This window comes from Cebus imitator, unplaced genomic scaffold (assembly GCF_001604975.1).
Source record: "Cebus imitator isolate Cc_AM_T3 unplaced genomic scaffold, Cebus_imitator-1.0 Scaffold3, whole genome shotgun sequence".
Taxonomy (NCBI): Eukaryota; Metazoa; Chordata; class Mammalia; order Primates; family Cebidae; genus Cebus; species Cebus imitator.
Window position 1 is genome coordinate 3,577,242 of NW_016107318.1, and position 25,547 is coordinate 3,602,788.

A 25,547-nucleotide genomic window follows, 5' to 3' on the forward strand; every position below is an offset into this window, starting at 1 on the left:
CTACCTAATTAGTTACTGAAAAAAGAAATCCTGCAGTTAAAAGAAAAAGTTAGATTTAGAAGGAAAGTGAAAAAGTTACTTAAAAATTCAAAGCTTGATTTCTTTACTGCATGTCTTCGGAAGGGCTCACAAAACATGTTAACACATGAGAGAAACCTACTAATATTAGTTGTAAACTGGAAAACTAAATGTTTTTAATGACATCAAAGGCATTCACAAATTTCCCTGAAGTAGATATGTAAAATATTGCCTTTGCTGAATCTCAAAAGTGATAAATGTTACAATTTTATCTATTTACAGAAACGTTGGTAAATTTGCCTCTTTTTTATTGCAGTCACTCTGACTTGATTAACTTCTGCTTTAAACCACATTTTCAGCTGGGAGAATATTTTTTAAAGTGAGACTAATCCGAGCCCTAACAGACATATGGACTATAAGTGGATTAAAGAAGTCTATCATTTCTCCCTAAATAAGAAATGATTTGTCTACACCAATATTAACTCAGCAGCAGGTTTTCTTCCAATTGCTGACATGGAGGAATTGAAATACAATAATTTTAGGGTCAGATACTCCTAGGCTCAAATCCAGACTCCATCAGTTTCAGGCTGAATATTTGAGCAATTTGCTAAACTTCTTTGTATGTCACTCTCAGTAACCATAAAACAGGTATAATATATGCTTTTATGGAAATAATAGACACGAGGGACTCCAAAGTGGGGAGAGTGGGAGGGAAGTGAGGGTTGAAAAACTATCCATTGAGCGCAATGTCCCCTATTTATTTGGGTGATGGGTACACTAAATGCTCAAACTTGACCATTATGCAATATATCCATGTAACCCTGCACATGTACCCCCCAATTCTAATATTTTAAAATAATGATGTATGCTTTTTAGGGGCATTGGAAGAATTAAGTGAGGTGAATCTATGTAACAGGTTGACTAGTATAGTTTGTGGTACATAAAAGATGTTCAATAAATATTATTTTTCATGTTCACACATAGGTAGGCTCCTTGGATTTATTTTTGTCTTAGAGCAAGGTAAGTTAAAGTTGATAGCAATAAAGTGGCTAGTGCAAAATCAGTGAGCTATTTAGAGAATCTACAATTTGATCTCCTAATATATTAGATAATGCCTACAGAAGGTACCAGAAAAGTTAGGCATCATTGGAATAAAACTTTGGAGTCAGACTAAAATTATAACACAATGAATAGGTTTAGCAAGCCATTTAACCTCTCTGAGTCTCAGTTTCCTCATCTAGAAAATGGAGAAAATAGCTACCTTGCAGTTACCGTAAGATTTAATTGAAATATTACACATGAGTAATATAGCAATATCTAGCATATACTCAGAGCTCAACATGATTATTATTAAATACTAATTGTATGTTGGGTGCCATGGAAAGTGCTCTAAGATATCCCAGACTGACAAGTTTCTTGCCCTAGAAGAGCTATTTTGGAAAATTGCACAAAGAATGATAATTACTGATACTCAGCAGTGTTTAAATGAAAGTGATATGTATAGATAAGGGACAAATGAGTGAAAATGATAAATCGATCTTTTTATGCTGAAATGGCCAGAAAAACCTCTCAGAAGAGACGTAACTAAAGTTGAGCAAGAAAGCAAGAACAGGAGTAGATTCCTCTTAACAAAGCAGTAGCTACCTTTTTTCTTTTTCATATAGGACAGTGTTAAAAGGATTTTGAATGTCAGAATTAGGAGAGAGAAGCTACATTCTCTATGGGTATTTTTTAGGGAATACGGCTGTCTGGCTGAAGGCTGATATTTTACCCTGAATATCAAAAAGATTAGCAAAACAAAGCTTTCATATGTGTGCACACTTGTATGCACATGCTCGTCTACATGTTTTCATGAGCTGGCTCATTTAACCTCCAAAAATATGCACTGATTTCTAAGTCAATGTAATATACATCTTTCTACTTCCCTTTTCTGAAGCACAGCAGAAAGAGATTCTCACCAAGTTATTTTTCAGCAGCGTCTTCACGGACAATTGATACACCCATTAAAAACGCTGGCAGTGTTTCTGGTTTGGTTACTTTTTTGATGTGCTTTCTAATGGTGCTGCTTGCCTGTGGCAATAATTGTAATTCAATTTATGCATCTACAAAATTATCCAATCCTGTTGCCTACGCAGTGTCACAAAATAACTTTCTCTTTGGAGTTAATCAACCTTACATTTTATGTTTTCTATTACCTAGATTTCACCACATCTCCCAATAACTTGCAAGCTGAACAAGTTTGTATTAAAAAAGTAAACACATTATAAATAAATTGACCGACCTTGAGCAGATAAGAGATGCCAATCATAAAAATGCTGACTTGACTCCATTATAGAATTTGTTTTTGTGTGTACGTGTGTGTTTTATTCTAAAGACGATATTTTAAATTTTGAGTTGCAGTGTTTAAACACAGCTTTTTGATAACATTCAAAAATAATTTTATAATTTACTTCATTTTTATACAAACTTTGAAATACAGTTGAAAATTTTTCTCAAGGCAAGGGCTGTATTTACATAACTACATTTTTGAATAGTTTTAAGATTGAGAAGCATAAATATGAAAGTTTTTCTAATCACTGCTTTTAGTTATATTCTGTATAATCTTCCTGTCCTTTGATGTTATTGTGGACAAGTCTATCACTTTCAGTATTTAAAAGTGTAATAGAGTCAAACTCCATCAGGGTTTCATATGCTGCCAGCAAATTGCCACAGTATAGCCTTGAGCTGGGAACCTGACTTTTTTGGCATAGTCAAGTAAAGGTAAGATATGCTCTTCATCTGAATCACCTCTTTCTGGCTCCACTCCCCGCTTTTAAGACCAACTCCTCCAAGGAGGTTTAGAGAGAAGGAAGAAAAAAGGAAATAAGTGTCTCTTCCCCTATCTGGGCTGTATTAATGTTTCTTCATGGGTTTGACTGCTTCAATGACATGAACTACAAGTTTTCAATGCTTATTACGGGTCTGAATTCAAATCTTGGTTTTCCTGCTGCATAGAGCATTGCTACATGAAATGTGGTCCTTGTACTGGCAGCACTGACATCACCAGGAAGATTGTTAGACTCTTGGACACCAGCCCCCTTCTAAATCAGAATCTGAATTTTAACAGATCTCTCAGGTGATCTATATGCACACTAATGTTTAAATCATTGTGTTTAAAAGCAGTCTTTTATTTCCACTCTCTCACAGACTGATATATTTTTAAAGTAGAATAAAAACAAATTGTTAGTAAAATGAAATTTAAAAAACGACAACAAAGACAGACAAAGTACAAGCCAAAGTTTTATTATTTGTTTTGACAGACATCACAGTGGAGTAAGAAGTACCAGACTTGCCATCCTACCAGAAACATATGAAACTGTTATTTTCAAACATGAGACAACAGGCAACACAAGACTTTGATCTAAGGGATCAAAGTCCTCTTATACACTTAGATCCCTAAAAGAAGGAAAACAAACAAGATCAGCCTTATTATCACCCAAATTTTGCCTAAAGGCATGGCACAGAAAAGGAGAAGAGCAGAGCAGGCTCACAATATTGAGTAGGCAAGAGATCAGAGTTCAGTGGGATGGAAGTGACTTGTGGAGCAATGAATTAGAAAGGAGTCAGCTAATAAGAGAAGGAACACAGTAAGTCTCCTTGAGTTTGTTCCTGAATCCTAAACTATGCAGTAAATTTGGCATGAAGTAAGAACTCCATGAAGCTGGGCAAAACTACCAGGGTCCTATAAGCTGAGCAAACGCAAAGCTCACACAAGGCTGGGAGACATTTGAATTCCAGCCAGTTCGAGTGGAGAGATCATTTATAGATAATTTCCAAGTTAACACAGCATAAATTAAGAAAAGAAACTTTAAAATTCTAAGACAGGTTCTTATCTTTCTAGACCAGGAGTCATTTTGTTTCCCTGACCCCTTTGTGTGCAGGAAATGGAGTGCACAGGCACTGGCAGGGGTGAGCTCCACTCACCCGAAACTGCTACGCTCAGCCCCTAGTGGGAGGGAGCATGCAGGTGGAGTGGGTGTGGGAACCAGGGTGAGCACTTTTGGACACCGGCAGGAACAAACTTGGCAGCATTTATAGGGGGTGCCCATGACCCCTGAAGCCCCAGAAGGAGTGTTACAGTCAGTGCTTTTTTAGCTTCACCATCAGCAGATGGCTCAAGTGTTAACAGTTCAGTGGAGGATCAGTGTGACAGCCTTTTGTACTTGTAAATGAGTAACTGTTGGGCATCCAGGAGGAATGAGGTCGCATGAACAAATTGGTGATGGTAAAGATAGAGGATTTTATTGCCAATGAAAGGGGCTCTCAGTAGGATGGGGAGCTGAAAAAGGGGTGGAGAGAGAAGGCAATCTTCCCCCAGAGTCCAGCAAATGACTCTTCAAAGCTCGGCTCTCAAGCCGTCACTCTGAAATCAAGCTGCTTCTCTCCAATGTCCAATCTTAGTTTTCGACGTCCAGCTGCGTCTCCTCTTCTCCCCTCTCTGCCAGCATAGGGATTTTATGGGCACAGGATGGGGGATGGGGCAGGCCATGGGTGGTTTTGGAAAAGGTAACATTCGAGAGGGAAAACAGGGATGTTTGTTTCAGTCTTTAGGGTGGGGCCTTTGCTGGAGACCTGCTCTCTTCTGCCCAGAATTTTCCTGCCTCCTGTCCCTATCAAAATCATTTAGTACAAACAATTAGAGAAAATAGCTACCAACCAGACAAATTGTAATGGAATTTATATTAGAAAAAACTTGAAGCAGAAAGAAAATATATGGCTTTTGAGTTAACATTTTCTATTAAACAAAACTTTTATATAGAAACTTGGAATGTTGTATTTCTGGACAGTGAAATAGGGGTGGAAGAGATCTCTTTTACCTCATATATAAGTATCACCAGGTATCATTTGAAATTATCTTTCCTTTTCTGGATACTGGCTTTTTAAGTGACCTAGATGTGACTAGGAACCAGGAAAACTCAGTCAATTGTAATCTCTAATTAGCTTCAAGGATGGTGAAAAACTTCCATAGGTGTACCATGACGAGTAAGTTTGAGATCTAGACATTTCCAATTCAAGTATTTCTGCTTTACCCACCTGAAAGTGTTCTGTAAGTTAAAACTTTAAATTAAAAAATCAATTTGAAAGTAACAAAACAACTCCATTAGTAAAGTGAATTCAGATACACATTTTGTAAAAAGACCTCTTAACATGGAACTAGAAAATCTGGATTTGAAACTATGTCAGTTTATAATTATTTGATTTAAGACAAGTAAATGAGTTGTATTTTCCTGAAATTCCTATGCTGTAAAATAAAATAATGAAATAATATACTTAATGTGAGAGTGGTTTGTAAAGCATAAAATGCTATGAGAGTGTTATATGAACATACATGTATTTAAAAATTAATAAGTCCTTATATACCACTTAATATGTAATTAATATGTACTAGTCTATACATTTGTCTTTAAATAAATATGAACTCAAGTCTCGATTTACAGATAGGAACATTGAGTCACAAGTAACTTACATAAAGTCACACAGAATTCATAAATGGAAGAGCTGGAATTAAAATTTAAAAAGCCTATCTCTGTTTCCATGTTTTGGGGTGCAGGGGAGGCACAGCTCCCCTGAGAGGATGTTTTTCCAGGCTCTTGGTCTTTCACTCACCCAAGAATGTGAGAGGGGACCACACCGGGCACCGTGCACTCGTAAAATAAATACCAGACCCAAAAAGTTTTTGCAGAAAGTGATTTATTTAGGTAGAGAGAAAGGGAGAGAGAAACAGCTAGCTCTCACACTGAGTGAGAAGAGGGAAAAGCCGCTCTCACATTGAGTGGGAAGGGTTCCCAGACTGGGGAAAACCAAGAAGAAAGCTCCTCTCACACTGAGTGAGAGAATCCAGAAAGATGAAATTCGGGAGCAGAAACGCAGCTTCCCCGAGGATTGTGGAAGGAGACCTGAGTATGGAATCCAGGAGAGAGAAAGGAGCTTCCATCAGAGTGGAAGGGGACCCCAGAGGGGAAGATCCAGGAGAGGAAAAGCAGCTTCCACGAGAGTAGAAGAGGACCCCAAACAAGGAAATCCCGGAGAGAAAGCAGCTTCCGCGAAGATTGTGGAAGAGGATCCAAACATGGAGTCCTGAGGGGTGTGGAAGAAGGGAACTTTTAACCTGAGAGGAATTCCCTCCTGCTCCAAGCCCCCTGGCCAATGAAAGGATTTTCTTTAAACTTCTGTTGGAGTGACTGACCTTTGGTCCTTTTGCACAAAGACTGTCGCAGATGGAGAGAGGGGAGAGAGGCATTGGGAAGTTCTTGCCCTTGAATCTATGCCCCCTTGTGGACCCAGGAAGAGAACACATTCTCTCATAATGTCTGTGGTAACCCATGCTTTGTATGGTTTATGAGAGCTGAAGAAATAAGTTCTGTTTGCAAGTTTCTGGATCTTAGGAAATCCTTTTTTAAGTCATTGTGTTGCTTCAGTATGTCCTTAGTATGCCTTTCGTGTACTAGTGAAGGATCAGGAAAAATGGAAAATACAAAGAAAGCAAACTTTTGAGCCAACTTATTATTAACTTAGTTTAAAAGGGGAATAAAGTGATAATTTACAAAGGATTAACAACCATGCAGTACATCGATTATAATAGATTAGTAACTTTCAAAGCTTGCTCTGAGGATCATTTTTCACTATGAATCAATCTATGCAGAGCCATAGATTCATTAAAAAATGCAAGTCCATTTTCTTATTCTTAATAGTGAAAGACATACAATTCCAAATATTCACTTTTTTGTATGATTAAAGAAACTTCTCAGTAAATATGTTATTTCTAAATTTGGTATTTATAAACCAAATTAAGTATATAATTAAAATTTTCTGAGCATTGTTATTTTAAGAGTTCAGTAAGAAATTCAAGTAAGCTCTTAGTGTGCCTACATATATGCACATACTTAGAAACCCACACCCACAATTTCAGTGATTAATAAACTCTATGTAAAATTTCAATCAAAAAGGGGCTTATACTGGCCGAGTGCAGTGGCTCATGCCTGTAATCCCAGCACTTTGGAAGGCCAAAGTGGGTGGATCACCTGAGGTCAGGAGTTACAGACCAGCCTGACCAATATGGCAAAACTCCATCTCTACTAAAAATAAAAAAATTAGCCAGGCATGGAGCCTATTTTGTTCTGTAATAACAAAATACCTGACGCTGAGTAAATTATGATAGATATTTCTCACAGTTCTAGAGGACAAAAAGTCCAAGGTCAAGGTGCTGGCAGGTTTGGTGTCTTGTGAGGGCCAGGTCTCTGCTTCCAAGATGCCACCTTGTTGTTGCATCCTCGAATGGCAAAACGCTGATGGCCAAAACAGGCCAGCTAGTTCCCTCCAGCCCTTTTTTAAGAGAACTAATCCATTATGTACAGGGGGACTTTGTGACCTAATCATCTCCCAAAGGCCACACTTCTTAATAATGTTGCATTAGGGATTAAGTGTTAATATGAATTTTGGAGAGGACACAAACATTCAAACCATAGCAAAATGGTATTTACACCATCAGCTCTCCTGGTTCTCAGGGCTTCAACTCAGACTGAATTACACCACCAGCTTTCCTGGTTCTCCAGTCTGCAGACAGCAGGTTGTGGAAATTCTTGGCCTACGTAATCACAGGAACCAATTCCCATAGTAAATATTCTCTTATTTATACATGCTTATTAAGCATGTATAAATAAGAGAATATAAGTATATATATATATATATATATACACACACACACATATATATAAGTATATATATGTGTATAAGTATATATACTTATAATATATAATATACTTATATATATACTTATATAGTATATATATAAAAGTGTATATATATACTTATATAAAAGTGTATATATATATACTTATATAAAATATAAGTATATATATATATACATATATATGTGTATATATATATACTTATATTCTCTTATATATAACTCTTTTATTTATATATAATAACTATATATACATGCTTATATATGTATATATGTATATATAAGCATGTATATATAGTTATATATTATTAAATATATAAATTATATATAAATACAATAGTTTATATATAATAATAAATATATAAACTATATATAAATATACATAAATTTAATGTATGTATAATATATAATAAATATATAAACTATATATAAATAATATATAGTTATATATAATTGTAATATAATTATATTTATTGTATAGAAATATAATACATTATAAATATATAATCTCCTATTGGTTCTGTTTCCCTGGAAAACTGTGACAAAAATGGTACATTCCACTGAATACACGTAAAAGGATAATTTAAGATTCATTTTTAAATGTCAACATTCACTGTATACCAGAAATTACAATGTTTGTAACAATTCAAAATTATGATGGAAAAATCAATTCAAATTCCGCCTAAAGATAAGCAAAGAGGTACTTTTATTTCAAAATTATTTTAGGTTCAAGACTACTGATCTAGGGACTGTCCTTTGCTTGTACTCTCACATCATGTTTTTATGGCCTCTGGTAGAATTGCCTTCACTGAATTTCATTTTAGCATTGTGTCAGCTTTTATAGGAAGTAATTATAGGAAATAGCCATAAAGAATCTGTCACTACATAGGAATGCTATTAAAGTTAGAACATACAGCATTCCAAAATGCCTTCCAAACAAAGTCTGATATGAAAAAATTCTTTTGAAATTCTGTTCTAGGAAAAGATCTGGTTCCCTTGAGTATTTGGTGAGCTTCGTGGTTTCTTATAAGAGATAAGAAATAATCACCAGAGTACCCATGAAGTCTGAAAGTAAATTTAAGGCTACATCAAAGTAACTTTTTCAGTCTTAACTGATTGCACAAATTTTGTTGCAGACCCATCAATTTATTCTTACTTATAACTCCTTTGTTCTGAGTTTTTACTCTCAATTCAATTTTCCATTATTTTATCGTATGCATTTTTTTAACCCTGCCCCCATTTTTTTGTGAAGGCAGGATACGAATAAATATGGACTTCATTTACATAGCCACAGGTAAATTTCTCACTTGCTTCTCAGCATATTCTCATTGTATGTTGAGTAGATAAAATTACCAAAGATAATGATTCTCAGTGTCAAGGAGACAGGTAGCACTATTCCCAGCAATTCTTTATTTTAACCAGCTTCTTAAGTGAGCATGCCTGGGCATCAGTTTCTTCTTCATATAAGCACAGGGATAAATCTAGCCCTTGACTTCTGAATACAGTTAATTGGTCATACAGTTTTCATGAAACAAAATTTTGATTAGATTCAACAGTGTCATAGTTTACCCTTTGTAAAGGGTAATGCATTAATTCAAAGAAAGTGGAGTGATATGATGAAAAAATACTTTTCTTTGAGCCTAAGAAAAGTATTTTTTCATCATGAGACAATTCAAATTTCAAAATTATTCCCTTATGTTAAATTCCCTCAACTCTTTGATTCTGCCGTAATATCGTGCCTTGCTTATGTAGTTGCCTTCAGATAATTTTCTGTTGTCTTCTGGTAAGTAAGTTATCTTCTCAGTTGGTAAGTTTCATCTTAACCAATTACATTCTTCATTTTAGACTACAAGTGACAAACTACTTTTCTTGGTTTCAAGGCATTCATGATTAATTTACAAATGTGAAACTTGTGGAGTATCTTCATCTAAAAACACAAGGAGTTCAATTTTGTAACAGTGCATCAAGTTAAAACTCCTTGCCAAGAGATAAGACACTGTTACTTCTTTTCAAAAACAGCACTCATATTTTCTTTTAGCAAATCTGATCTAATTTTATAATCCCCTTCCTTGAGAATTTTGTCTCAAATGAGTGATTTCTTCTAACCAATTATTGAAGAAGGCATCATCCCAGCAGCATCCTGATGCGTAAGAAAAATTTCTCCCTACCCACAGATGGCACTTCTGGCTCCACCTCCATCCTACCATCCTCCCAGCTCCACTCAAGGCATTTGTTGCCTAGCCTGTACCCATCTCTCTTTTACTTCCAAGAGTCTGGCATTTTTTAACTACCTGCCTCTCCCTTCTCAACCATATTTCCTTCACTCAGTAAATAAATATTGAGTAGCTACTATGTACTAGACACTGACTTGAGTTACTAGGAATGCAGAGAATTTGGTGTCAAACAAGCTAGAGTAAAACCTTCAAGGAGCTTGTAATCTGGAATATGACAGGGAACATGAAAGAAGTTTCTCTGAGTAATTTAGTTTGCTGCCCATATCTCTTCCCACTGGATTCTTCTTTAAGTCCTTAATACTGTACAACATCAAATCCCAGGCCTCATACTTTTACTTCAATTTCATTATTTAAATAAATTCTATTAGCATACATACCCACATCATATACACATACATGTAACACAGATTTTGTAAAGAGAATTATGCATCTATTTTCTTGGTGGGGATGTTAGGTTTGACACATACTGGCCACACAGAAATATCTGATTTAAACAAGTAACTTAATTAATTGCATTGATTGCAAGAACCTTTGGAAACAGAAGTGCTCATTTGTTCATATTAACAGTTCCTAACTTGGGGGACCATTAGACCTATATAAGTATAGTAAGAGAAAACACAGGTAAGTCCTTGAGAAGTATGCGGTAAGCAATAAGATGGACAAAATGTCATTCACCAAAATTCTTAAGAAGAGCATAAAATTTTTAAAGGAAATTAATAAGCATTTAAATTTTTTAAATGTGTGTATTTAAATAAATATTATTTTGTAGTGTGCCACTAAAGACATGATCATATAATAAAAGTAATGATCAAACTGCCTCCTAGGAGGGTGGGTCCAGGTAACCAGTGGAATTATACGTTTCATTGACCACTATGTGAAGGTCTGAGCAGCTAAATTTAATCTCAGGAGTTGAATAAAGCTGAATTGCTGTGCATAACAAAAGAGGAAGAAAGTTGACTTTCCAAAAATAATTTCAATAAAAAGTATTTATTTGAAAATAGCAAAGCCAGGAGTCTGCATGGATGCTAGGTAAGGGAAGGGCATCATAGATTGCTTTCTGCCCACATCCACAACCCATTATCATTCCCATTAGTTGACTTGGCAAAGGAAAGAGTTTGGAAAGAATGAGCATTTAAAATCATTTAATTTGTTGTAATGCATTTAAATTCACCAACAACTGACCTCTCCTGCAAAAGCTGAATTCTCAGTTGAAAATTAACATTTACGAATGAGTTGGTTCTTTGAGAAGACGCAAGAGGTGCTCACTTTCACAATGACTCACATTGTACTCAAGAGCCAGTGGATAGGAGAACAGCTGACCTTTAGTACAAAACTATCAAAGCTCAGGTCAACTGGTACTCTACCTATGATCTATCCTTATTTTTAAAGAAAATACATTGATTGGACTAGAAAGTTAACAGTTCAGCTTGGCAACCTTGTTATTTCATATTGTTCAAATGGTCTGGTCTGCAGGTGTCTACACACATGCACTTTTGTCTGTGGTGTGTCTCTATGTGAATCTTCTCTGCCCCTTGCTCAAAATGTCCTTCATCTGGCTCCTGAGACCATGCGAAGCATATGGCAGTGTTCTTAAATATTTCCATTGGATTCTTTTGTAATTATTGCTTAAATTCTCTTATCAACCTCCTAGTCCTTCAGTTCCTTGAAAAATAGATCCACAACTTTCTTATATTTTATCATTAGAGTTTGTCAATTTTAGGAACTTATGCATTTGTGAAAGATTAAAATACAAGTAAAAGGAACAATATATGAACACCAACTAGGTTTAAACGAGAAGACCTAGTGTACCTATTTACTGATCCATCATAAACATTAAGCTAGTTTAATGACGGTTTTAAAAGATATCTGTGCATGACCATAAACTGACATCTATTATCACAGTTTCAAAATTCACAACAGGAACAATAACATATAATATTAGAAATGCAAATCAGCCCTATTGTACCATTCGAAAGCTAGAGATTGATTTTTATTAGTTAACTAAACGCCTTTATTTATTTTTTTTTTTTTGGAATGAATGATCATAAGGATTAATGTCTTCTGTATACCATTGGCCTTTAACTGGACCATTTCTTGACAACTGTAGAGTGCATTTATCAAGCATATTGATTATATTCAGAGTCCTGGCTATAAAATTAGACCCTCGACTTCAGGGGCATTTATAAAATGTTTCTAGATGACAAAAATATAATTACAACTATTTAGTTTGTTGTAAATATTACTATACACTCAACTACTTCTCCTGTTCCAGAAAATAAAAAATATATTTTTCCTCATTGAATCCCCATTTAATTTGGATATTATGCTGATATTGATAAGTGGTTCTGAATATTAAGATGAATTGTCTTTATTGTCTTCTACAAAAATGGAACTTAAAACTAGTTAATTAAGCTACATATGACTACAATTTGTAAGGCAGTAAGATCTCTTAGAATATTATAGACCTGCATTTTTAAATAATTTTCTCTTGAAAATGAAAACTCACTATCAAAATATCATAGTTTACTTTCAAGTATGTTGTAATATATCAATGCTGTATAATGCTATATTTAATGATGTAAAACTCAGAGTTTTTTTTTTTTTCTTAGGACACATAAGCTTCACATTAATATGCTGGAATTAATGTTCAATAAAAGGACAGTATCTGCCTCTGTCTACCTGAATTATAATACCAGATAGCATTTATTGAAAGTTTTAATGCACCTGAGGCTTCCTGAATATGTCTACTATTAATGATATTGTCTATGTTTGTCCATAAATATCAAAATAAAAAATCTAACATTTTTGATTACACTGAATATTAGCCATCTGTTAAATCTCAAAAAAGAGAAAGAAAAAAAGCAAGTAGGACTCAGCTATATGTTTGAACTGGAAAAAGATGTGTTAGCCCAGTGGTTTTTAACCAGGAGTAATTATGAGAATGATCCATAATCCTTTTTAAAATACAGAGAACTGTATCAACCCCATAAAATTTAAATACTGTTATTCTGATGTGAACCCACCATTAACAATTACTGTTCTCGGCAGAGATAATGGTAAATGCTAAAATAGAGAGTTTGGAATAAATGAATGAAAAAGGGGAATATGAATATAAAAAATAATCAGAAAATACTCTCTATATTTTACTCCTACATATCACTACTGAGAAAGAGAGTAATATCTTAGTAAACAATAATTTAAATGTTAATTCTTCCTGATTTTTAATTTTATTCTATGTATTCTTAATGCTGTGCAAATGAGTTTCATCATTTATTCCTTTCCAAATATTTCTTGACCTTCCACTACATTCCAAGAACATGTTAAGTGCTAGGAAAATAAAGAAAAAATGAGATGAGGCACCTCTCTCAAAGAGACCTACTTTTCACTTGAAAAACATGAAGAACGTCATTTTTATTTTAAACTTTATACTTGCATGATATGTCTAAAACTAATTTGTCCAAACTCTGTGTAGTTTTGAAATTTTTATTGCATTTCCTTAACAAATATTCATTCATATTACAGTAATCATTTATTTCCATTATCTCTGCTTCCTGACCTCTGCCACTCCTTTCCTAACTTCCCAGCACAAATTAATAGCTCATTTTTCATTCTAGTTTTGTCTTTGATCTTGACATTTCTCTTGTCTCATCTTTTGTTATTGTTCTGGCCATAATGCCGGGATATTTATCATATCTCACCTTACATAATGCCTTAGCTGGCAAAGAAACTAACTTCCTCCTTGTATTGGTGATGGTAATGGTATCTATTATTGTTCCTCTATTGGTATGTGAATGTGTTTGTGTGTTTTGGTTGGAAATTTAACCTAGTTAAGGGCCTGAAATATGAGTCATCAAGGGAAACCCGAAGAAATGAAGAAGCTGAGCTCGAAGAGAAGTTCCCATGCATTCAGCACAAGTTCTTAGTAAGTCTGAGACCAGACCAGAAACAGAACAAAAGCAAAAGTCTCTTGCTAAATTATGTAACAGATGTGACTGCTCCAGCACAGTGGCTATGCAGGCTATTAAATATGCATTAACTACGTGTCCAACATTTATTTGTAAATGGGTTACTGTATGGAAAGTCCTGATAACAATGCCTTGTACTCTACGGATAGCGCCTCTTGTCAGAAAAAGAAATCTTCACCACAGCTGTAGGATATAGAATAACATTTGTCAAACTGTGTTTAAAAGAAATGTTTGGTGGCTCATGTTTGTAATCCCAGCACTTTGGGAGGCTGAGGTGTGAGGATCACTTGAGCCCAGCAATTTGAGACCAACCTGGGCAACACAGGGAGAAACCTCATCTCCCTATGTCTTTACAAAGTAAATGACCAATCAACGTCAGCTGAAAGGGAATAGTGGGGAGGATGTAGGGAGGCAGACAGGGGAAACTGAATATCACTGACAGAAAAGTAAATAATGAAATTTACTTGGTAGAGAGCTTAACTTCCCTTCCATTAAGTGCTCCAAAATGGAATACTTTGGTCCCTTCTCATCACCTTCACTGTATGAAATCAAAGCCCTGCCATCTTAGGAAACAATTCTGTTTCAAGGTCTAGTTGGATTTCATGCCCCACCCAAAGGAGGTTATCAGAGCACATTTTTTTCATCTACATTCAGTTTTTTCCCTGAAAAATAATAAAACACGTTTTTAAAAAATTTCTACTAATGTTCTATTACCCTAGCCATGTTTGATAGCCTCTTATGGATTAGATCTGGGATCTCCCTGGCCTGCTTGATATAGTTTGGATGTTTGCCCCCTCTAAATCTCATGTTGAAATGTGATCCTGAATGTTGAAGATGGGGCCTAGTCAGAGGTGTTTGCGTCATGGGGGCAGATCCGTCATGAATGGTTAGGGCTCTCTGTGGTAATCAGTGAGTTATCTACTGTGTTAGTTCATGGGAGAGCTGGTTGTTTAAAGAGCTTGACACCTCCTCCCGCTCTCTTGCTCCTTCACTTTCCATGTGACATGCCTGCTCCCCCTTCTGCCATTATTGAAAGCTTCCTGAGGCCCTTGCCTGAAGCAGATGCTAGCTCCATGCCTCTTGTACAACCTGCCGAGCCATGAGCAGAGTAAACCTCTTTTATAAATTACCCAGAGTCAGACATTCATTCCTTCATAGCAATGCAAAATGTACTAATACACTGCTCATTAACTCTTCTTTTGTTATTCATTCACTCATTCAGTTACTCTGTCTAAAAAACCAAGTACATAAAAAGTTAAGTAATTTGCCTGGGTTGCAGAGTTTGAAGTTCAGTAGAGGCCTAAATAAACCAAACTCTCTGCCATTATGTGAGTATTCTTGCACTTCTGATATTATTTCTTAAAATTCAAATGGAAGAACATTTAATTCTTTTATTTAAAATGTGGGAATTCAATTAAACATAAATATTCTAAAATTGCAAAAACTAACAGTCTATAGATAGGTAGCCCTTAAAAAATCGTTTCTGATTTTACGACAGTCAGCATCAGTAGACTTTTCCATTATAGGCTGACACACTAATTTATATAACTAGCATATAAATTCAACAAACATTTCTCTTTTTTAATTCATTTGATTCATTTATCTACTTTTGAGACAGAGTCTTCCTCTGTCATCCGGGCTGGAGTGCAGCAGTTTGATAACGACTCACTGTATCCTTGATCTCCCTGATGAAGTGATCCTCCCACGCCAGCCTCTCAAGTAGCTGGAACCACAGGCATACACCGTCATACCTGGCTAATTTTTTATTTTTTGTGGAGATAAGGCCTCTCCCTATGTTGCCCAGGTTGGTCTCAAACTGCTGGGCTCAAGTGATCCTCACACCTCAGCCTCCCAAAGAGCCGGGATTACAGACGTGAGCCACCAAATATTTCCTTTAAATATGGTTTGACAAATGTTATTCTATGTCCTACAACTGTGGTGAAGATTTCTTTTTCTGAGAAGAGGCACTATCTATTGAGTACAATTTGACCTGCTTTAAAGCCCAAGGGTATAACGATACATACTATCACAGGACTATGACATGTTTTTAAGGATCGGATGAGAGCTTGGCTAATAATATAGCAGAAAATGGTCTCAAAGTTTGTCATCAAACTGTCACTTCCTCAGATATTTATTATATTTCATGTTCTTATAAAATATGTTCTTTACATAATAATAAAATAGAATATGAATGCTTTTATTCCATTTTCTCCATTCTTCTAAAAGCTAAAATTTATCAAAAATTAAAATTTGAAGCTTTTAGTAAAATGTAAATAATCTTGCATCTCCCTACAAACACAAAATGAGAAATTCACATTGGCCAGTGTCCAAAATGGTCTTGTGAAAATAAAATTGTTATTCACTTAAGCTTTTACTGCTTTTTCATTTCTAAAATAAAAGTAGGAATCTGTGGAATTCTGACTTAGAATCCTTGTATGATCTCCAAGTAAAATAATAACATGAGGTTGAGAATTATAACAGATTATATTTTTTATAATAAAGATGATTCTTTCATATGTGGCCCTGCTTACTATGTAATGTCATGCTCCTCCACGGAGAATTGGGATCTCTGTGTCTTCTACTTTATCTTGCATGAACTTTTGTAACTGCCTCCTTCAGCAGTATGGCATTTAAATGCTGTACAGATCTTAAATGATGCTGTGTAATATTGTACAGAATTTAAATGATGTAACTGTCATGGCAAAGCTACAAAAGACAATTCAGCTTCCATCTGTTTGCTGAAATGCACATTTTGGAAGCTCTAAACCAGTCTGTAAGAAGTCAGGCTATAATGAACTTTTGATGCAGCAGAGACCCTTTGAAATAGAGACGCCCAAGGATCCCCAGTTGTTCTAACTCTCAGCCATTTGAGTCAAACTTGTAGACAGGTAAGTCAGAAGTTTTCAGAAGATTCTTGCACTCAACTGTGAGCTCTTTCAGCCATGATGACTGAAAAGGGAATTAAATATCCTCACAGAGCCCTGCCCAGAATGCCAGTTTTTGTCATGTAAGCAAAATACATGATGTTTCAAATCACTAAGCTTTAGATTTGTGGTGCTGTCATACCAACTGAAACAGAGATGTCTACTCCATACAATTACCCTGATTGAGCAAATATGGCAAAGAACAGCTACATCATTCATTCATTCATACATTTCTATAAACACTTCTTAAGTGCATACACGTGCCAGTAACTATGCCTCCAAGGCGGTATAACGGTAAGTAGAACAGGCAGTTTGGGCCCCTGTGGAATTTAAAACATTTGAAATGTGCTCAAAATAGGCAGACCTATAAATAGTCTGCTATTCTATCACAGTGACAATTATTAGAAGAATCCAGATAAAAGTCATTGATATGGAAATGATAATGGAAACAGTTGGCATCTTTTCACCATGTCTCCCCTGGCAATCAAATCTGTCTGTGCACAGGAAGACACAATGTCAACTGTTAGGTAAAGAGTCCAGTTTCCCTCTCTCTCTCCCACCGCCGTATTACTGTTGCTGCATTAGACCTATTTCCCCCTCCCCATTTCCTTCTGACTATTACGTAACCCTAGCTAGAATATTGTAAGGCTGTTAAAATTTGGCAGAAACAACTATGAGACATGGTTTTTCTCAGAATGTATAGCTTACCAGCTCCCAATATTAACCCTCATAAAAACCCCCTAGCCTGTAAGCTCGGCACTGCCTCCTCTGCTTGTCAAGGAGCAGATCGGCAGGTCAATAAACTGACTAGCCTGACTTTGGGACTACTGGTCTCTCCTCTTGACCAATCTTACATCAGCCTTATTCAAAATTTGCAATAACGGAGAGCAAAGAAGAGAGACAGGGGAATGAAATTATTCAGAGTCTGGCAATGAGAACCAGTGTTTTCTAGACATCTCTTTCTTGGCATTACATTGCATATGACAGACATCATATTGGGGTATATGATATTTTATGTTTTTCCGAACTTTTGTTTTTTGTCAGATCAGTCAGAAAAGTGTTAATTCTAAGATGACATCAATATCACTTAATTCACCAAATAGATGATGCTGGAAGTCTTGACCCAAATTTATAGTGTTATTTGGATTGTTTCAAATTGTTTTAAACTTCTTCATATGCAATATACTTCTCCTAAATAGAAAAGTCAGGAAAAAAATTCAGGGAAGCTTTGCACATTCTAGTTATGCAAACGTAATCTAAATGAAGGCTCTAATACTCTTCTCTATACCGTGATAAACCTCCAAACAGTTGAGAATTTTTATTGGAAGGATGAATCATATTATTGCATTTAGATTACTTCAGCATTAAAGGATATGGCTAATTCAGGCTGCAGATAATAAAGACGTGTGGTCAGGTTAATGCTAAAACTGATAAATGCAGTGCCAGATTTGAAAATATATAGGAAATTTTAATTAGAAGTTTATAAAACTCTGAAAAATCTCCTAAGGTTTTATCCTTAAGAATAAATTTAAAACAAAATTAGAGGTAATATATTAGCTAATATGCAGGCAATGATTAAGGAAAAACAGGTGGCTGGTGTTTAATTTCCATGCTGCTCCCCTTTGTAAGGCTGCCTGAGGAAGTCAACTCCAGCTGCCTGTAGAGCTTGTACGCAACAAAGAACAATCAGGAGGTTGCCTCACTTTGTCAGAGAACATGACACCCTATCACACTTGATACTACTTGGTCTGACAGACATTTGACTCTACCTCTACAAGCCATTTTTAGGTCTGTTTATTTCCTCTACTGTTAATTTCTAATCATTTTACTTTCTTTACATATCTGTCGGTGAACTTGAATGACTAGAAGATTGCAAGAGAGAAAGAAGCATTGTTCAAGGGAAAAAAGAAAGAGGAAAATGAGACTAGAAACACTGATTATTGATTGTGCATGCCATAGTGACCTTTTTCCCCTTTCACAGCATCTTAAAAGTTGATCAAAGACTCTAAAGCACTAAAACCATGGAGTAACACCCCAGCTACAAAGAGGTTATAATGGAGGCAGTATTTTAAATATTTTAGTATGTGCTAAAAGAAAGATAAGTCCAATGTAATTCACATAAAACCTAATGCATTATGTACAGTCTGTGCTTAATAAATGCATTACTCATAAAATATACATTCGAAAGTCCTCCTTTCTTATCAATAGAGCAATCAAACTGAGCATAAGATTATTGAGAAATCCAACTCCCTCCTTTACAAAAATATAATCACATTATCCTCTTTTTAAATAATGCTCAGATGAAACAAGAGGTGGTTAGCTTAATATTTCGTTGTAAAAATGTATTTTATGTTTAGCCTACTCAAAATACAGCATTTTTTTTCTTTCATATTTCCCAGCATAGATGAGAAAAACATATCAGCTTTTTACTCCTAACCCTGGAACTAATCTTAAAGTGTAACTTATCTCAGTAATTGGGACTGGTTAGAGTTACCCTGAAGCATTCAGGGACTTTTTGTGGTACTAAAACTATTTTGATTATCAGTAAATGGACATAATGTTAGTTCCTGATCTCTAAAGGAATTGACTCTGTGTTTGCTTCTTTTAATATTCTTCTCCATTTGTCAGATAGGACAACTCAAACCCGCTGTATGAGATGTTAGGCATCCAAATTACATTTCTCTGGCACAGTTTGCCCAAAGCATTTTTTAAGCTAAGATCAAAACTTGTCTTCATAATGAGGATAAAACTGGGTACTGGCAATGTGGTTCCCTCTGATCAGTTATTTTTCATCTGGAAAAATGACCCCTTAACTTCTGGGTGTCCCCTTACCTCTGTATTTATCAAGCTCCATTCTATTGATAAACAATTAATTATCAGTTTAAGTAGGCTCTGGTTCACTCCAGTAAGTAGTGGGCAGATCCTACAAAATACCTGAAATGTTGGCAGCAGTATAGTTTCTTATGGCAATAAAGGAGTCTGTAAAAAGACAAAACAATACAACAGCAGTTTTCACTTTCTCCTGACCCCACTTTATCCCACCCCAAGTTCAGATATTTTGTGATTACTTGATGCAAACCAGCAAACCATACAGCTCTCTGCAGTACCTGTTAAGGCATCTTTGTATACTTTGCTAGCAAAAATGTTATTTAGAAAGGCAAGTACCAATTTACATGAGGCAATACTTTGTATATCTTTCACATTCCTTTTCCTCTCTGACAGGCAATAAACTGCAGGTCTCATTTTCCAATCCTTATTAGAAAGTATGATCCTGATTGTTTGGAAGGCTCATTAGTGCCACTGCCCAGTGATGGACTGCACATCTTTATAAGAAAGACAGATTGCATGTATGCCTCTGTACATCAGCCCTAATGAAACCCAAGTGGATCCCCCACAGACCTCAAATTTAGACCTTCATTTGCTTTTGTGAAAAATGAGAGTCAAGACCATGGGCATTTGAAAACACAGCTAGCTCCTTGTTTTGTCAGTAATAGGAGTGCCTTGCTATTGCATATGTTACTTTTAGGGAAAATGCAAGAAGCAGTTAACCAGGTAATGCTTTGCAACTAGAGTGCTGAGACCATACAACTATTATCAGGAGAGAGGCCTTAGCAATGACACATTCGGAAACTTAGATAGTTGCCGTCTCATCAGTGGCGAGGCGGTGGTCTCCTGGGTGATGGTGCCAACACATTTAACTTCCTCCAGTATTCGATTTCCCCTTCCAAAAAGGTAGTCATATGGTGTCTTCTTATAGGCCACAAAAGGCCTTTTTCAGAATAAAGGAAGTTATAGAAAAACATTATCATGGCTTCTTGGCCTTTTGGCTAAGTGTAGAAATAACATTATCAGTCTGGGCATGAGGACTCACGCCTGTAATCCCAGCACTTTGGAAGGCCAAGGCAGACAGATCACCTGAAGTCAGGAGTTTGAGACCAGCCTGACCAACATGGAGAAACCCTGTCTCTACTAAAAATACAAAATTAGCCGGGCATGGTGGTGCATGCCTGTAATCCCAGCTACTTCGGGGGCTGAGGCAGGAGAATTGCTTGAACATGGGAGGTGAAGGTTGCAGTGAGCCAAGACCGTGCCATTGCACTCCAGCCTGGGCAACTATAGTGAACCTCCCTCGGGATAGAAATGGAGAAAGAAAGTGAGAGAGAGAGAGAGAGAGAGAGAAAGAGAGAGAGTCAGAGAGAGAGAGGGAGGGAGAGAGAGAGAGAGAGAGAGAGACAGAGAGAGAGAGAAAGGGAGAGAAAGAGAAAGAAAGAAAGAAAGAAAGAAAGAAAGAAAGAAAGAAAGAAAGAAAGAAAGAAAGANAAAGAAAGAAAGAAAGAAAGAAAGAAAGAAAGAGAGAGAGAGAAAGAAAGAAAAAGAAAGAAGAAGGAAAGAAAGAAAAAAGAGGAAGGAAGAAAGGGAAAGGAAGAGAGGGAGGGAGAGAGGCAGGCAGGAAGGAAGGAAGGAGGGAGGGAGGGAGGGAAGAAAGGAAGATCACAACAATAAAACCATTAGAATCATTCAAAACTTGGAGAAAATGAAGCAAAATTGCCGCTATAGAGCGAGCAATCCAGAGTTCATATTGATTTTTCAAATAAATATGTTTCTCCCCCTTGAATGAGCTACATGTATGTTTTCTATTCCTAGAATATTTCACAAAGGAGGACTCCATGGGGTAGAAACACACTGGCCTTGCAGTTCTAAGTCCATATTTTGTCTCAGAGTTAGCCACTTACTCACTGGGTTATGTAAATGAATCATTTAACCACACTGGACCGTAGGCTTTACCTAGGCTTTACCTAGCCAGGGGATTTCTAGAATTAATTGGGCCTTAGAGACCATTTTTATCAATCTCTTTATTTCTATATGAGCAAATTTGAGCAAGAAGAAGTTCAGTAACTTTACCAATGTCCCCAAATATTATGTACTAAAAATGAAATTAAAGCCAAATTGTAATCTGAGAATGTACATATCATTTTAAGTAATTGTGTAGTTAGATTAATTAAAAGTAAAAAACAGCATTTATCCCAATTAAGGTGAAATGCAAACACTTAAATGATTGCACATAATAAATAGCATTTAGAATGCACACCATATCTCTTCTGAAGGCCACCTTACAAAATCCTGGTTGAACAGACAAACATATGTTCTGGGCTTGCTCTGCTTATATTATTTTATCTAATATTTTAGAAATATAAAAGGTGATTGAGACATTACACACATAGTATACATTTGTATTAACAGGATTTAGAAATCAAAGCTTTCTAATTTCTTGTAATTTCAGTTGTCTAATTTATGAAAATCATTGTGTTATAAAAGAATTGACATCAGAGTTTGTATTTGTTTTTCTGAAGATTTATATTTTCTGAAGATATTTTTCTTTAAAAGTAGAAATATAACCAGATGTGATGTGACAGCCTAGAAAAACAAAATGACACTAGTGGAAAACTGGTGAACTCCAAATAGACTCTAGCTTAATTAATAGCTATATACCAATGTGAGTTTCCTAGTTTTGAGAAATTTGCCATGATTAAGCAAGACATTGACGGTAGGGAAAATTGTGTTACAGGGATTGGGAAATTCTCTTCACAATCATTGCAACTTTTCTATAAATCTAAAAGTATTCCAAAATTAAAAGTTTACTTTTAAAATATAGAAATAAAATTGAGAAATATAAGTAATATTTGAAGAGCGGGCATCTTGGGTCAATTGAAACAATAAAACAATCTTTATCAGAAAAATTGTGGAAGATGATAACTCTTAATAAAGAAAAAAGGAATGAAGAAGGGAAGGAAGCAAGGAAATTGTTCCAACACCTTATACCCACAGGAATATGATGCAATATTTTTTCTAAACTCACAATTGGTTTATTTCCTGTATGTACCCATTTAGTCTTAACTAAACGAGGCAATTGTTCTTATCATCATTAAAAAAAATAAAGCTTCTTGTGTATACTTGAGGTCTACAACATGATCTTATAGGATACATATAGATGGCAAAATGGTAATTACAGTGAAGCAAATTAACATATTTGTTATCTCACATACTTTTTTTGTGTGACAAAAGCAGCTAAAATTAACTTAGTTAACAAAAATCCCTAATACAATACAATTTAATTATAATCCTCATTCAGATCTTTAGACTTGTTCATTCTATGTACCAGTTACTTTATAGCTTTGACCAGCATCTTCCCATTTCCTCCCCACCCCAAACTCCCTGCTGCCCATGGTAACAACTATTTTATTCTCTGTGTCTGTATATACGACCTCATAAAAAAATTTCCACATATAAGTGAGATAACGCAATATTTGTCTTTCTGTGTCTGGCTTATTTCACTTAGCATAATGTCCTCCAGGTCCATCCATGTTGTGACAAATGGCAGGATCTTCTTTTTTAAGGTTGAATAATAGTCCATTATGTGTGTGTGCATGCGTGCGTGTGTGTGTGTGTGTATGTGTAACATTTTTCTTACCTATTCATCCATGAGCAGACAGTTAGATTGATTTCCTACCTTGGATAATTCTGAATAATATTGCAGTAAACTGGGAAGTGCAGATATCTTCATTAGGTGGTGATTTTATTTCCTTTGGGTATATACCCAGAAAAGGGATTGCTGAGTCATATGGTAGTTCTATTTTTAATTTTTTCATGAACCTTTGCACTATTTTCTGTAATGGCTATACCAATCTTGTCTTTTTGATAATGGTCATCTTAATAGGTGTAGGGAGATATCTCATAGTGGTTTGAATGTGCATTTCCCATGTAATTAGGATGTTGATCATCTTTTCATACAACTGTTGGCCATTTTTAAGTCTTATTTAGAAAAATGTTGGCTTAGGCTCTTTGCACATTTTTTAATTGGGTCATTTGTCTTTTATTGAGTTGTTAGGAGTTTCTTACAAATTTTGACTATTAACACATTATTAGGTATGTGATTTGCCTCCTGGGTTCAAGTGATTCTCCTGCCTCAGCCTCTCAAGTAGCTGGGATTACAAGTACCTGCCACCACACCCAGCTATTTTTTGTATTTTTAGTAGAGATGGGGTTTCACCATGTTGGCCAGGCTGTTCTCAAACTCCTGACCTCAAAGGATCCACTGATTTTTAAGAAAAGAAAATGGCTTGCTTTTCTTTCTGTGAAACTCTGATGGGCTTTTCTTCCCATTTTCCCTCAAAGCCTTCCCAGCCTCTATAACTACGCAAGATGCTAAACCCAGGATGAACTTCCATGAAAACTATTAAGCTGTTCTCACAATTGCATCTTCTCAGTATTGTCTAAGATAAAATCAGGCTGCTAGAGGCAGATATAGAGAGAACATCCTCTCCTCATTCTGTATGCTTTATCACCTGAGACCTGAAGCAGAATCTCATAAAGTCCCTCCTGACAAGAGCTCCTTCCATTTTTTAATTACAGCTCTCTTTCTCTAAGGCTCAGAACTAGTCAAAAGGGCAAGACTGGATAATAGACACAGCACCTCCTAATTAATCCCTTTCATCTTACTGCTTCATCCTATTCCTCTTTCCTGTCTCTCCTGCTTCTATCCTCCAGCTCTTATAAAGCTTCTTTCGTAGAAGCTTCCTTCTGAGAAGTTTCACAAGTGCTGTAGGGTATAAGTACCTTCTTTATCCTATATCCACTCAGGCAAAATGGAGCCGTGGAGCCCTGGGCCGATATGTCAGCTGACTAGCAGCTCTGAATCTAGGTTTAAGCTCAGCTGGAATACCCCATTGTATAAGGTAATATCATGAGCAAGCACAAAGTAGAGAAGGAAGAATGGTATTCTTGTGAACTTAAATAGGCTTTTGTGTTGATTTCTTGAAGTTCCCTGAGCAAAGCTGAATATCTATATTTATATCTTTCTGTACACCTGGCAAAGCCTCAAGAAATGTACACTGGCATTTAACAATTGCAAATATAAAATTAAGAAAAAAATATGTTTTAAAAGTGCAGCATTTTTTCCAAGGAAGTTTCAGCTGCATGTATACATGTATTTCTAACCATGCTGAAACAATAGTCCCAGGAGACACAGCATATTAGATGAAAATATAACCACACTTCCACATCTGCAAATGAGCCCAGCCCCAGAGAGCCATTGTGAGAATTAAATGAGATTATGTGAAAATACTTGAAAACAACAGTCTTCCCACTGTAAACCATTACTGAGGAAATACTATTTTTCTCATCTCCTAAAACTGCTAAGATGGGTTGATATGGTGCTGTGGTAACTGGCATGTTTTTTGGACTGTTATCATCCTTCCTTTTTACCTGTTATCATCTTTCCTTAGGGTAGCTTATTACCACAGTGGTAAGTCGTATTAAAGAAGAAAAATGTAAAATTCTTGCTTTTAAAGGTTAATTCAATACTTTGGTAAATCCCTGGGTAATAATAGAATTATTTAAAATACTAATAAGAAAACACTGTTTCCCCTGCCTCCATACCCTACTTAATAAAGATCACCTAAACTTGAAAGGAAGAAGAGCTGAATGAGAAGGGGCCTTAGTCACTGGCCCAAGTGGCTTGTGTCCTGCTTTCTATCTTGAGTCCCCAGGCAGGAATGACTTAAAGCCAATATAAGTTGGAGGCCTGTAAGCAGAGAGCTATGTTTCTTGTTACCCTTCTGGGGTCTTGGGGACCCCAGAGGAAAGTAGCAAGAGCAGCCACATAGAAATGCCTAGGAAGAGT